At 43.9% G+C, this 12794-nt stretch overlaps 1 long non-coding RNA gene across 1 annotated transcript; it reads left to right on the top strand.

The window, feature by feature from the left end:
• The first annotated feature begins 6054 nt into the window (after nucleotides 1-6054).
• LOC149122712 (uncharacterized) lies at nucleotides 6055-11921 on the top strand. Its single transcript, XR_016219368.1, has 3 exons — nucleotides 6055-6192; nucleotides 6677-6809; nucleotides 11721-11921. It is a non-coding gene; the product is annotated as an uncharacterized LOC149122712 (long non-coding RNA).
• Nucleotides 11922-12794: the final 873 nt, after the last annotated feature.

Below are 12794 nucleotides of genomic sequence, written 5' to 3'. Positions count from 1 at the left end.
GTTTACTTATTCTTACTTTACTATAGAAAGGACTTGTAAAAAAAGGGAACAACAAGCATCCGGTCCGGTGTGGCTCCTCCGCGTGCGGAGGAGCAGCAGAAAGCCACTCTGGCAAAAAAGAAAAAAAAAGGACCTAAATAAAAGATCTCTGTGAGTGAGATCCCAGTAGAAAGAACAGGCCATCAAAGAAGGAGGTACCTTTCTCTGAAGGGAGGAGAGAACTTCCACTTTGACTATGACCTTGTCTAAGTAAGATCGAACTCAGTGAACTCAAGAGGCTTCCATAGCCTTGGCAACTCATGACTAGAGCCCAGGGAGATTTCTGATGCCATAAACAAGAGTGTCAGATTGTTAAGTCAACAACAGGAATAACTGTGTGCTTACTCCTTATGTGGGATCTCTGTCCTTAATGTGTTGTCCAATGTGAAGTAATGCTATAACTAGTACTCAAACAGTATTTTACACTTTATGTTCTGTGTGCTGCAAACTGATGAAATCTTAACTTAATATAAACTAAATCGATCTTCTGTGTATAAAGATAATTGAAAATTAATCTTGATATGAATGGAATGGGAGAGGGAGTGGGAAATGGGAGGGGTGCTGGTGGGACGGAAGTTATGGGGGGGAAGCCTTTGTAATCCATAAACTGTACTTTGGAAAATTATATTTACTAAATAAAAGTTTAAAAAATTAAAAAAATAAAAAATAAATAAAAATATAGGTAGCAATATTTAATGCTTCTCTTACTGTTCCTGGATTGGATTATAGTATATGTTAATAAACCCTTTTTAAAGATTTATTTATTAATTTGAAAGACAGAATTATAGAGAGAGACACAGAAATAGACAGAGATGTTCTGTCTGCTGTTTTACTCCCCACATGGCTGCAAGCAGCTGGAGCTGGGCTAATCCAAAGCCAGGTGCTTCTTCCAGTTCTCCCACATGGATTCAGGCACCCAAGTATTTGGGCCATCTCCTGCTGCTTTCCCCGGCACATTAGCAGGGAGCTAGATTAGAAGCAGAGCAGCTGGGACATGAACCAGTGCCCATAGGGGATGCCAGCACTGCAGGTGGTGGCTTCACCTTATATGCCACAGCACCAGCTACAGCCTATTCATTTTAAATTAATAACTAAAGATTATCTGCTGTTCAGCCTCCAGGCTTTGGCTTGGCCCAGCCTCTGCTGTTGTGGACATTTGGGGAGTGAACCAGAGGTTGAAAGATCTCTTTTCTTATGTCTCTCCCTCTCTAACCTTGCCTTTCAAATAAATAAATGAGTCTTTGAAATAAAAATACATACACACACACACACACACACACAGTACCAACACAGTGGGTAAAGCCATGGCCTGCTGTGCCAGCATCCCATATGGGTGCTGATTCAAGTCCCAGCTGCTCCACTTCCAATCTAGCTCCCTGCTAATGTGCCTGGGAAAGCATCAGAAGGTGGCCCAAGTGCTTGAACTACTGCATTCATGTGGGAGGCCTGGAAGAAGCACCTGGCTTTAGATTGGCTCAGCTGAGGCCAATTTGGGAAGTGAACCAGCAGATGGAAGATCTGTCTCTACCACTTCTCTGTAACTCTGCATTTCAAATAAATAATAGATTTTTAAAATGGGGGAAAAGGGCAGTTTTGTTGCCTTCCCTTTCCTTAGAGTAACATAATCAAAATCTGTTAGGCAAATGAATAAGGGAAATTCTGAGATCATGTATTGACCACAGAAGAGAATGGATTCCTTGTGCATTTTCTGCAAGCCCATGCTAGTTAGAACCAAGGGAAGCATAACAAAAAAGGGGAGGCCTATATCCCTCTTATTTGTCTTCTTTGTTCATTGGAGCAGTGGAGAGTTGAGTAATGTAATATTGGTGTTTGTCTCCATACAGTTCACTTCTATTTAGCTGGTTCTTTTTATTTTTGCATTTCTTTTTTATTTATTTTAAGAGATTTATTTGAAAGGCATAGAGACAGGGGTCTTCCATCTGCTGGTTTGATCCCCCAATGTTTGGGTGAGGTTGAAGGCCGATGAGCCCCCTCCCATCTCCCATGTGGTGTGGGGTCCAAGCACCTGTCCATCACCACTGCACCTGTTGGCTGGAGTGGGACAGGAATTTGGGCGGCAAGGACTTCAATCAGCAACTGTGATGCAGGCCCTGCAGTTCTGGTTGCACCCCCAAACCATGGTGCCAGCCTTGATAAACTTTTCTTTAAAGTGGAATTAGGGGTAAAAACGATCTGAGGTGCATGTGCGGTTCCATTGTGAGAGGGGCTGAGGCCCCACGGGTGACCAGGGGCCAATAGGAACACCTGCAGCCTTGGCCCACAGGTCCCAGGCATCTCCCCTCTCCTTCTGCCCCACCGACAGCAGCCCGGCCCAGGCCCAGTCGTGCCTTAGGGATTTCCACCCCAAACTGGTCAATTCAGGTCACTTTGTGATCCCTGAACAGATTCAGTAATGCATGCTTCTTCTCTACTACAAAGATCTTATGTTGGTCATATTTCCAGTTACCAAAATCAAATCAACTCACACCTGGACTCTGAGTATTCAATGACATTAGTTATCAAAATAAATGTATTCAAATATTCAAAGACCACTTCAAAGCTTAACTGCCTTCAAGAGTTTTTGGCACTGGAACAGCCACTGTGGTTTTCTACACATGAGCACTCACTATTTTATATACCATTTAACAATTCAAACATCACTTCAGCTTCAGCAATACACAACAATAGAATGGATGATTCTACATAATAAACATGTTACATTAGTTTGGACTTAAAACCTAGAATTAAAACCATGTGGTAATGTGGATGGATTTAAGGAAAGATGTAGAGCTAGGTAGCTAAGGCCACAGAATCCCAGACCTATTGATTTTAAGTGAGTCTAGAACAACAGCATTCCATTGCATTATCTTCCATCTCAGAGTCCTGCTTTTCCAGTGAGACCCACCCCAAATAGACCACGTATTTCCTGCCTATGTCTTCACGGTGGTGGAAGCTGTTCTGATACAGGCATCTCCTGGACAGTCACCAGCTTCCTGATTTACTACCTGAACTGGAATCAACAGTTGTGAGGGATGTTTCCCAAACACCCAGGCTGAACTGAATGTTTGTCTCTGGCAGTCAAAAACTTCTGCCTTAGGAAACAGAACATGTCCTCTACTCTGGGGCTCCTTTTTCTTCTCATGGGGTTCTGTGGTGATCTCTGGTTTTCAACACAAGTCCTGGGAGCATTCTGACTCAAAAGAAAGACCAGGGATAAGAGTTCTTTCTGGGGGCTGGTGTTGTGGCATAGCAAGTTACACTGCTGCCTGCAGCACTAACATCCCACATGGATGCCAGTTTGACTCCCAGCTGCTCTGCTTCTTCCCTAGCTCCTTGCTGGGTAAAGCAGCAGAGAATGGCCCAAGCACTTGGTCCTCTGCCCCCACATGGGAGACCTGGAGGAAGCTGCTGGCTTCAGCCTGGCCCAGCCCTGGCCATTGTGGCCATTTAGGGAGTGAGTCAGCAGATGGACCTCTGTCTTTCCCTCTCTTTTTCTCTCTGTAACTATGCCTTGCAAATAAATACAACTTCAGAAAGTTATTCTCCATCAAGCAATACACCCTTTTCCAGGCAGTTGTAAAGCTGGGAGTCATAGCTTCTCTTATATTTTGGATAATAAGAGTTTTGGTTTGAAAGCATGTTCATCTGAGACAAAGATCACTCATTATCCTTTGTTAGAGAAGGGGGCTCTGCTCTTTGAAAGTGAAAATTAGAAGCGGTAATGTGTGATGAGCTCCACCTGCCAGGTCTGGGGAGACTTATTTGAAAGACAGGACACCAGGAGAGGAAGCTTTTCAGATTCCCTGGCCCTTGCTTTAGTCTTATGTCTTTACTTCTTTTGCTGCATCTTGATGTCAAGAGTGTACTCTTTATGCTGAAATGAGGAATTGTGTCTTACCTCTTTTGGGCCTTTTTCTAAGAAGAGTGTATATATTTTTCTTGCATATAAGGATGGTTCTGGGGTGGGTGGATCATTTTTGGAAGTTTTCACAAGCCAGCCAGTAGCCTATATTTTCTTCACAGAATTCAGTTTTTAGAAAAGCCTCCAATACAGCCAGACCATCTGTATGTAGGGAAGAGAAGGTAGAAAAATAAAAAGAAACATGAGGAATATGAGGAAGCTAATGATCAAATAATCCCTTGTGCTTTTCTAGTACTAGGATTAGCTATTCTCTAGTTTTTACTCAACCCTGTAATCCTGCGGATTTAGCTCTTTAAAGACAAAGATGCCTGTAGGTAAAATACTTCAGTTGGTTCCATAGTACTAAAACAGAAATACTTCAGTTTGTTTTAATGCCAAAAATGTATTTACAGGAGAGGCATAAATCCTCAGGGAACTAAGTCTCTTGCAAACACTGCATGCAATGAAAAGCATCCTCAGCCTCAACCAAGAGCACTGCCATTGCAGAGCTGAAGGCTGATTTATCTTCCCCACCTGGTGTGAATATGCTGCAAAATAAATGGAGATAAACAGACCTTCTAGGTTAAGTCAAATTCTCCTTGGTGAGCTGCTGATTTGAGGACACAGCCTTTCTGCACTCTTGTGATACTTGCAATGGATTCAATTCAAGCCTAATTCACAATTGCTGGCCAGCAGCTCCTGGAATGCTTCTGACCACAACAGTGCTTCCTTCGGGGAAGGTCTGCAAGAGCAGTTCTCTAATGAGTTGTGCTCAGAGCAGTTCCCCTCCCAGCTCAGCAGTGAGCTCTTCAGATTGCAAACACAGGAATCTCAACTTACTTGATGAAAGCTTGCTACCTGCTTTTCTTGCCAATTGTGGCCTTCCCAGGAATGGTGGAGTTTTGCCATAGGTAGCTCAACCTGGTCTTCAATACTCTTATTCTTAAAAAAAAGACAATTCACTAAGTGGTTATCCTTGAATACACTACTGAGCCTGAATGTATTTTTACCAAATAAAGTTGCCCAGTAGCTATAAACCAAAAGCCAACAACAGGCTTGCCCATCTAATATTACACTCAGCCCCGAAGTACTGAGCAGTTTCTTCAGTTCCTCAGAATGTAACTACGCTCTGAGGACTAAAGATAGGACTGCCCAAATTTTAATTATCAATACACTGCACAGCTAATAAAGCAGATGCTGTCTCTGGCCCACAAAAGGAGACAATTTCCCTGCAAGGTTAACCGCAATCGGGAGACAATTTGCACCTGATGGAACCCACAGCAGAACTGCCTTGAGCCGGCTCCTCTCCTTTCCTTTCCACCTTCGGTCCTGGATGGGCCAGAGACCATGCACAGGAGGTGCCATTGGTCACCCGTTGCCCCCTGTCTACCTGCAATGCTCCTGGTAGGAAGATGCTGCAGAACAGTGATTTGTCCCATGATTGTCACTGTGTGAGATCAGCCCATCATGAGAAAATGACCATGGATTCCAATCAGATATGAACCGCAGAAGCACTTCCCCCAGCATCAGTGCAGGAGGGTGGATGATGGAAGGCACAGCATGGCCAGGACTCTAGGGACCCTGCAGGACTCTGCTGCCCTGGATGCCTATAGCAGGCAGCTGCATGCGGCCCAGTGTGCCAACAGCGCCCTCCTACGAAACCTTTCCCCCTGTCTGCCCATGCAGACCACACAGATGCTGTGTCAGTGAGTAAATCAGCACCGCACACTTGGTTTTCCTGATGAGACTTGGCCTTCATTACTTCCCCAAGTGCAGCACGTGCTGCAAGCCTCAGCCAGCAGGGCCGGTGGGAGAGGTGGGCGGTCGCACTCACCAGGTCTGTCTCTTCTTCTTCTGACCCTCCTGACTCTGGGGCCTCCACCTGCATTCTAGCCCCAAGGTACAAAACAGCCAAGAAGTTAAACGACCCACATCACCGGCCTACACCGCAACTACCAGCTGCCCAACAATGACCACCGCCTTTATAGCCAGGCTACATGGGGCGGGTCTGGCAGCACTGGTCCTGCCCCAGGGCAGGAAGGATTGGCCTGAGGTTCCCCCGCTGGGCGGAGCCTGAGCTGTCCTGCAGCAGATTCTGGAAGCAAGAGAGCTGCTGATGGCTGAGGCCCTGGCTCAGAGCACACTTAGTGAGACCCCATGCCCGGCAAGGGCGCTGGGGCCCTGGACTTTCCCAGGCTGCAGTCCTAGGGTGGAGGCTGACTCGGCCTTTCCTTCCTCAGCCCTGCCCACAGGTGGAGCGGGGTTCCCATGGGGCATCTTCCTTCATGGGAGCATGAGTGAACCCCAAATGCCGCGACTCCCAGTTCTGAGTGCTGGCCCGCAGCCTTCCGGGAGGGAGTAGGATACAGAGACTTTGTGGGGAGGTGACACTTGAGCTGGGCCTGTATTTTGGGTTTGCTCTGGATGCACAACCCAGTGCGCCTGGACCTGCAGGTCTGCTGCAGGCCTCCTGGAGGCTCTGGGAGCCGGGCGTCCTGGTGGCAAGGGCAGGAGGGTGGGAGGTCGAGGTGCTGAGCTCCCGCTGGGTGCACCAGGCACTTTGGAGCTGTTCAGAGTAAGGAGTTGAGGTCACCTCCTGAACCACTGCTGGTCCCAAACTCCTGGTTTGGGATTTGCCAGAACCCTGAAGTAGGGGTGTGGTGGGGGTGGTAGTGGTTGGCTTCAATGCACTGTATTTGTGAATTCTTCAAACACAGCTTCTCCCTACTCCTGCAGGCTATCAGGTGATTGACGAGGACAGAGTCCCTCCGCTGCAAAGTGACTGAAGTTTGGAAACTACGTCCAGAACATCACAGTGTGTATTCAGCTGATCATCCTTCAGGCCTGCAGGTGGACAGCAAGAGCAACAGTAAGATATTAACTACTGTAGATACTCTCCTTTCTTTCCGGTAGACCCACCAAAAGAGAATGGGAGATGAGTACTTGAACATTGGAACCAGTCAGCATGCTAGGGTGAGCTGCCAGTACTTGGAGCTCAGGAGTGGACATGGAGAGCAAAACATGCATTGTTACTAAAGAGGACAGTTAGGCATTTTACTGTGAAAAGGGAAATCATTTAGATGTGAACAAGACACCTTAAGTAAATGTCTGTATATTTATTTTTGTTTATTTGCAAGGCAGAGAGAGCCCTTCCATTTACTGCTCATTCCTCAAATGTCTGCACCAACCAGAGCTGGGTCAGGCTGAAGCCAGGAACTCAGTGTGGGTCTCCCACACAGGTGGCAGGGACTCAAGTACTTGAGCCATCAGCTGCTGCCTCCCAGGGTTCTGTTAGCAGGAAGCCAGAAGCAGAAGCAGGGCTAGGGCTTGAGGCCTGGGCATTCTGACTGGGATGTGGAAGGCTTTACCACTATGCCAAACACATGCTCCAGTAAGGTGATTCAACATGTTTGCAAAATGTAAGAATGTGGTTTTAAATATATGCTCTTCATCTTAAAAATGTGCATAATCTTATATTCAGTTTCATCATTCAATACTTATTATTAAATCAAGTAACATTTAGATACATGCTTTACTCACCAATACAAACCTCAGTAACTTTTTCACTTAGAACTTTGAATAATAGCATTCATTCAGACTGAAGTTCACTCATAAGCTGGGAATTCTGACAAAGAGACAGTAGGGAAAAAAATCTAGATGTGTATCTGATACCTAAGAAGGTTCTGAACCTGATTGACAGAATCTGAATAACTGTTCGGAGAGTCACTTCATACCTCTCCCCTCTGTAATGAGAAGACTGTGTCCTTTGGCCACTTTCACATGATGTTATGTAAATCTAACCTGAAAAGCCTTTTATAAATTCTGAAGTACCATACAGAAGCATATTATGCATTTCCATATGTGTGAAAAAAGGCAATGTCAAAGGCATAGCTATTCCAGAGAGAAGTTAGGAGGATTAGCTCAGTTTTTAAGTGTGTAAGTACCATTAAATATCAACATATTTAAAATAGATTTATATATAGAGTGTGGAGTTCATGATAGATATTGAATAAATGCACTCTGGATAATAAGCAAATATCAGAAATAATGCCACACCCATCAGTGTTTAAACTCTTCAGACAGCTCCGTGCCAGGGAAGTGCAGTGATCCCTGTAAATTAACAAAAATCAATCTGTGTATACCCATGGAAGCCACTGGTTTATATGCAGCCTATACTAGAGGTTTTTGTGTTTAGTTAAATTACTTGATTTTTTAATGAATGCTTTCAGACTGATACCTGATGCTGAGTGGCAGACAATTTTTTCTGAAAAGTATGTGGTTGAGAAATATAAATATAAATCAGTTTATAATTTTTGTGTCTGAATATTTTTATGCATTGAGACAGTACCTGCAATAATCAGAAGACTTTTCCTCAAAAGGTTGCTACATTTATGCATCTTCATTTATGTATGTAATGTATGTTTAGGTAAAAGGAAGAGAGAGAGAGAGAGAGAGAGAGAGAGAGATCTATCTTTCATCTGATGGCTCACTTCCAGATGGCCACAATAGCTGGGGTGAGCCAGGCCAAAGCCAGGACCCTGGAACTCTGTCCCAGTCCCCCATGTGGGTGCAGGAACCCAAACTCTTGGGCAATCTTTGCTGCTTTCCCAAGCAAAGAGCTGGACGAGAAGTGAAGGAGGTGAGTCTCAAAGCAGTGCCATAAGGCATCCTGCTGTTGCAGTTGGCAACTTCCTCCTTTGTGCCACAATGCTGGCCCTGGATTGATGACGTATTGAAGTGCTGCCACTGGCTTTTGGCTAAATAGGATGACTTAACATGTTTTCCACTCTGTGGAAGAGGAACAAATAAGGCAGTTGGTTGTAAAAGTTGCCCATGGAAACCACAGCCTGAGAAAGATGAATCAACTCACCTTGCATTTTCCACCTTGCATCTACACCACCCTTTTCTGGACAAACATCTGATTGTATGCCCTTGTGATGGAGGTTCTCAGGGTGCTGGAACTTTTTGTAATTTTTTTAAAAATATAGATTAAGAAGAAGGCAAATAAACAAAAAATTACAAACTGCTGCCAATACCAAGAAGAGATTATTGAGAGTAAAAGGTCACCTGTTGGAGCCAGCACTGTGGCACATCAGGTTAAAGCCCTGGCCTGAAATACAGGCATCCCATATGAGTGCTGGTAGAGTCCCAGCTGCTCCACTTCCAGTCCAGCCTCCTGCTAATGCACCTGGGAAAACAGTAGAGGATGGCCCAAGTCCTTGGGCCCTTTTGCTCATGTGGGTGACCCAGAAAAAGCTCCTGGCTCCTGGCTTCTGATCAGCTCACTCTCTACCTCTCCATATAACTTTTTCAAATGAATAAAATATTTTTTTAAAAAAGGTATCCTGCCATACTTCTTTCTTCCCTGTTAATTCCTAGGAATTAAAAATTGTTACGGGGCAAGCACTGTGGCAAAATGGGTTATACCAACACCTGCAGCACTGGCATCCTCTATGGGCCCCATTGCATGTTCTACTTCTGATGCAGGTCTCTGAAAACATACTGAGAAAGCAGTAGAATATGGTAGAAATCCTTGAGTCTTGCACCCAAGTGAGAGACCTGGATGAAATTTCCCTGACCCCTGGCTTTTTTTTTAAAGATTTGTTTATTTATTTGAAAGAGTTACAAACACCCACCCACAGAGAGAGAGAGAGAGAGAGAGAGAGAGAGAGAGAGAGAGGTCTTCCATCTGATGGTTTACTCCCCAGCTGGTTGCAATGGCTGGAGCTGCCCTGATCTGAAGCCAGGAGCTAAGAGCTTCAAGTTCTCCCATGCATGTGCATGGGCCCAAGCACTTGGGCCATTTTCTACTGCTTTCCCAGGACATAGCCAGGAGCTAGATCAGAAGTGGAGCAGCAAGGACTCCAACCAGTGCCCATATGGGATGGCCATAATGTTTTCTTTAATTGGAGAAATGTTCCTTTGATAGAATGAGCGTATGACCCCACAATATTCTCTACTTACTCATAATAGGGTCTGAGATGTAAAAGTCATGATTAATTTCTTAGAAGAAAATTTACATACCCAGAAGCAAAGAGTGAAAATTAACCTTTTGCTTTTCTCATGAATGAATCAGAGTTTCAAAACTAATACTTAACTTGTATTTTAGAGGAGTTAATGACTTAACCATCTCTTCTATTAGAAATACTACGTTGTGGCCAGTGCTGTGGCACAGCAGGTTAAAGCACTGGCCTGAAGTGCCAGCATCCCATATGGGCTCCGGTTCTAGTCCCAGCTGCTCCTCTTCTGATCCAGCTCTCTGCTATGGCCTGGGAAAGCAATAGATGGCCCACATCTTTGGGCTGTTCTGAAGCTCTTAGCATAGTGAACATATATTAGATTCTCATTATTGAAATCTTTAGAAATGTCAGAAAGCATGTAACTTTCTTTAATGATCTGAAACAGAGATGAGATCCATAAGGGCAGAACTGCTCAGCAGCCACACTGCAGGAATATGTATCTTTCTGACGATATCTTCATCTGCTTCTTGCAGTTGCAGATAGTCTTTGAGCTCTTGGTCTGTTTTCTGCCCTTGGGAGGGCCTAGGGTGCTCTATATTGTCTGTAAGGATTCAAAATTTGTTGTATATTAGTGTCTAATCATAAAATTTCCAAAGTGAAAAGCTGGATGTAATAAACTATTCCAGACTGCAAAAACAAAAAAAAACAACAAAAAAAAAAAAAACAAGAAAATACAAACATAGTGTACTGTCTATAAAGTACAGCGGTAAATCTCTATTATAGAGATACACATGTCTACACAATTCTCTCTTTCTTTCACTCTGAAAGTCTACATTCAGCTCTCGATAGTACGATTACTTAGGAATAGATTTCATATACTTAGTTTCATAGTCAGTGAACTCGGAATTATTATTGTAGTATTGAGGATTGTACTGACTAAAACACTATGTTTATTCCTTGTTAAATAACATCATCGTATCTTTGGATTCCATTTATCCTGCTACTGATGTATTCACAGGAGAGGGGAGGTGGGAGGAAAACCCAAGATCCATCAGGGTGGAGGAGGAATGTCAGAGGCTGTGGTTCTATTGTACTGCAGCTTGGGTTCTGGAAGAACACATTAATGGACCCAGATGGTGTGAAGCTAACTGAAGGGCTATGTTCTGTACAATTGTCTGTGGTACTGCATTTTCATTTATGTAAAATTTATTTCCTTCAAGTAATATATTAATTTGGATGAAAATGAAGTTGTTAAGGAATTTTCAGAATGGGTCTGTTTAACCCTCATTGGCTTTGTTTTTAGGCACTTAACTCAGAAAAGAAAAGATAGAAAAATACATTTTGGGTTCTCTTCATCTGTACCATGGCACTCTTTGGTTAAGATTTGTCATTTTGTCATATTTGATTCTCTAGACTCCCTGAAAAATCCCCTACTTCATTAGATGGAGTCCGTGTCTCACCATGGCAGTGAAAAGTTTAAAATGTTCCAGCTTTGCATTTAGCTAGGCCGTGGACACATGCCATGGCACTTGCCAGCCAATTGTGTCAGGGGCATCATCTGAATCAGAATTACTTGCATGAAAACAAGGAGTTGCAGATTCTTCCAGTGAAAGTGGAGAGGAGCAAGAGCTGCAGAACATTGCCAGGGTTGAATGTGCCATGGGATGCTATGTGGTGGCTGGTGTCTGGGGTGCTGGTTCTGCAGAAGATAGGGCTTATGGGGGCTGGTGCTGTGGTGTAGCAGGTAAGGCTGCCTCCTGCAGTGCCAGCATCCCATATGGTCACCGGTTGGAGTACAGCCTGCTCCACTTCCAATCCAGGTGTGCTGTGGCCTGAGAAAGCAGTAGAAGATTGCCCACATCCTTGGACTCCTGAACCCACATGGGAGACCTGGAAGAAGCTCCTAGCTCCTGGCTTTGGATCAGCTCAGCTCTGGCCATTGCATCCAATTGGGGAGTAAACCAGCAGATGGAAGATTCTCTCTCTCTCTCTCTCTCTCTCTCTCTCTCTCTCTGCCTCTCCTCTCTCTGTAATTCTGACTTTCAAATAAATAAATCTTTTTTTTAAAAAAGCTTATGCTTAAGGGTAGTGTTCATGGAAAATGTGTGGGACATTTGGCAGCAAGATTTTAGATGAATTTTCCAACCCCTGAACCTCCTAGAGATTAGAATAGACTTCTAATGCACAACTTCCACTTATGCTTAATTAGGTTTTTGTTTTGAATTGTTTTTGATGAAACAGCAAGGAATTCTGAGTTATAGACTTCCTATTTCAGAGACAGGAGAACAGTGATGCCTGCATTTTAATTAAATAATGCCTATCACCCTTTCTTAAGCAACAAATGATCACAGATTCTCTCTTTGCTGCTAAGTAATGAGCATGGTGATTCTTCCCACCATAACCACCTTCCCACCTACACTCTCTCCCCTCTTCCTCCTTCCTCTCCTATTGACATGGAATGCCTTACATAGCTAGGCTGAACTTTTAATCCACTTGGCCCTAGGTGTTCATACACTTCAACTCTGTGTGATTATTCATATGCCCTTTTTATGACAAGGCTTATGTCAGAATGACAAATTATATATTCACCTAATACTGAGAGTCATCAAATTGATTTCTATTTTCTTCTCTCTTAGGCAGTTCTTGAGGGGCAGAAATATTTATTTTGTATATCATGTATTTATTCAACTAAAAGACTGACTGTCAAGATGCTGAGTTTTAGTGTCAAAGCAAATATGTTTCTAGACCCCATGAAGTTTACAGTCTGGCAAGAAAGAGCCATCTACCCAAAGAATATTGTTTAACATAGTAAATGCTGGTGTGAAGTCAGTGGATAAAGATTGAAGCATTGTTAATCTAGCACTAACTCTAATCCCATGATCTCTAATTGAGAG

Source organism: Oryctolagus cuniculus, chromosome 13, assembly GCF_051225735.1.
Source record: "Oryctolagus cuniculus isolate XC-2025 breed Fujian yellow rabbit chromosome 13, ASM5122573v1, whole genome shotgun sequence".
NCBI lineage: Eukaryota > Metazoa > Chordata > Mammalia > Lagomorpha > Leporidae > Oryctolagus > Oryctolagus cuniculus.
The sequence above is the reverse complement of the archived record's forward strand: the minus strand, read 5'-3'. Positions and strand labels throughout refer to the sequence as shown.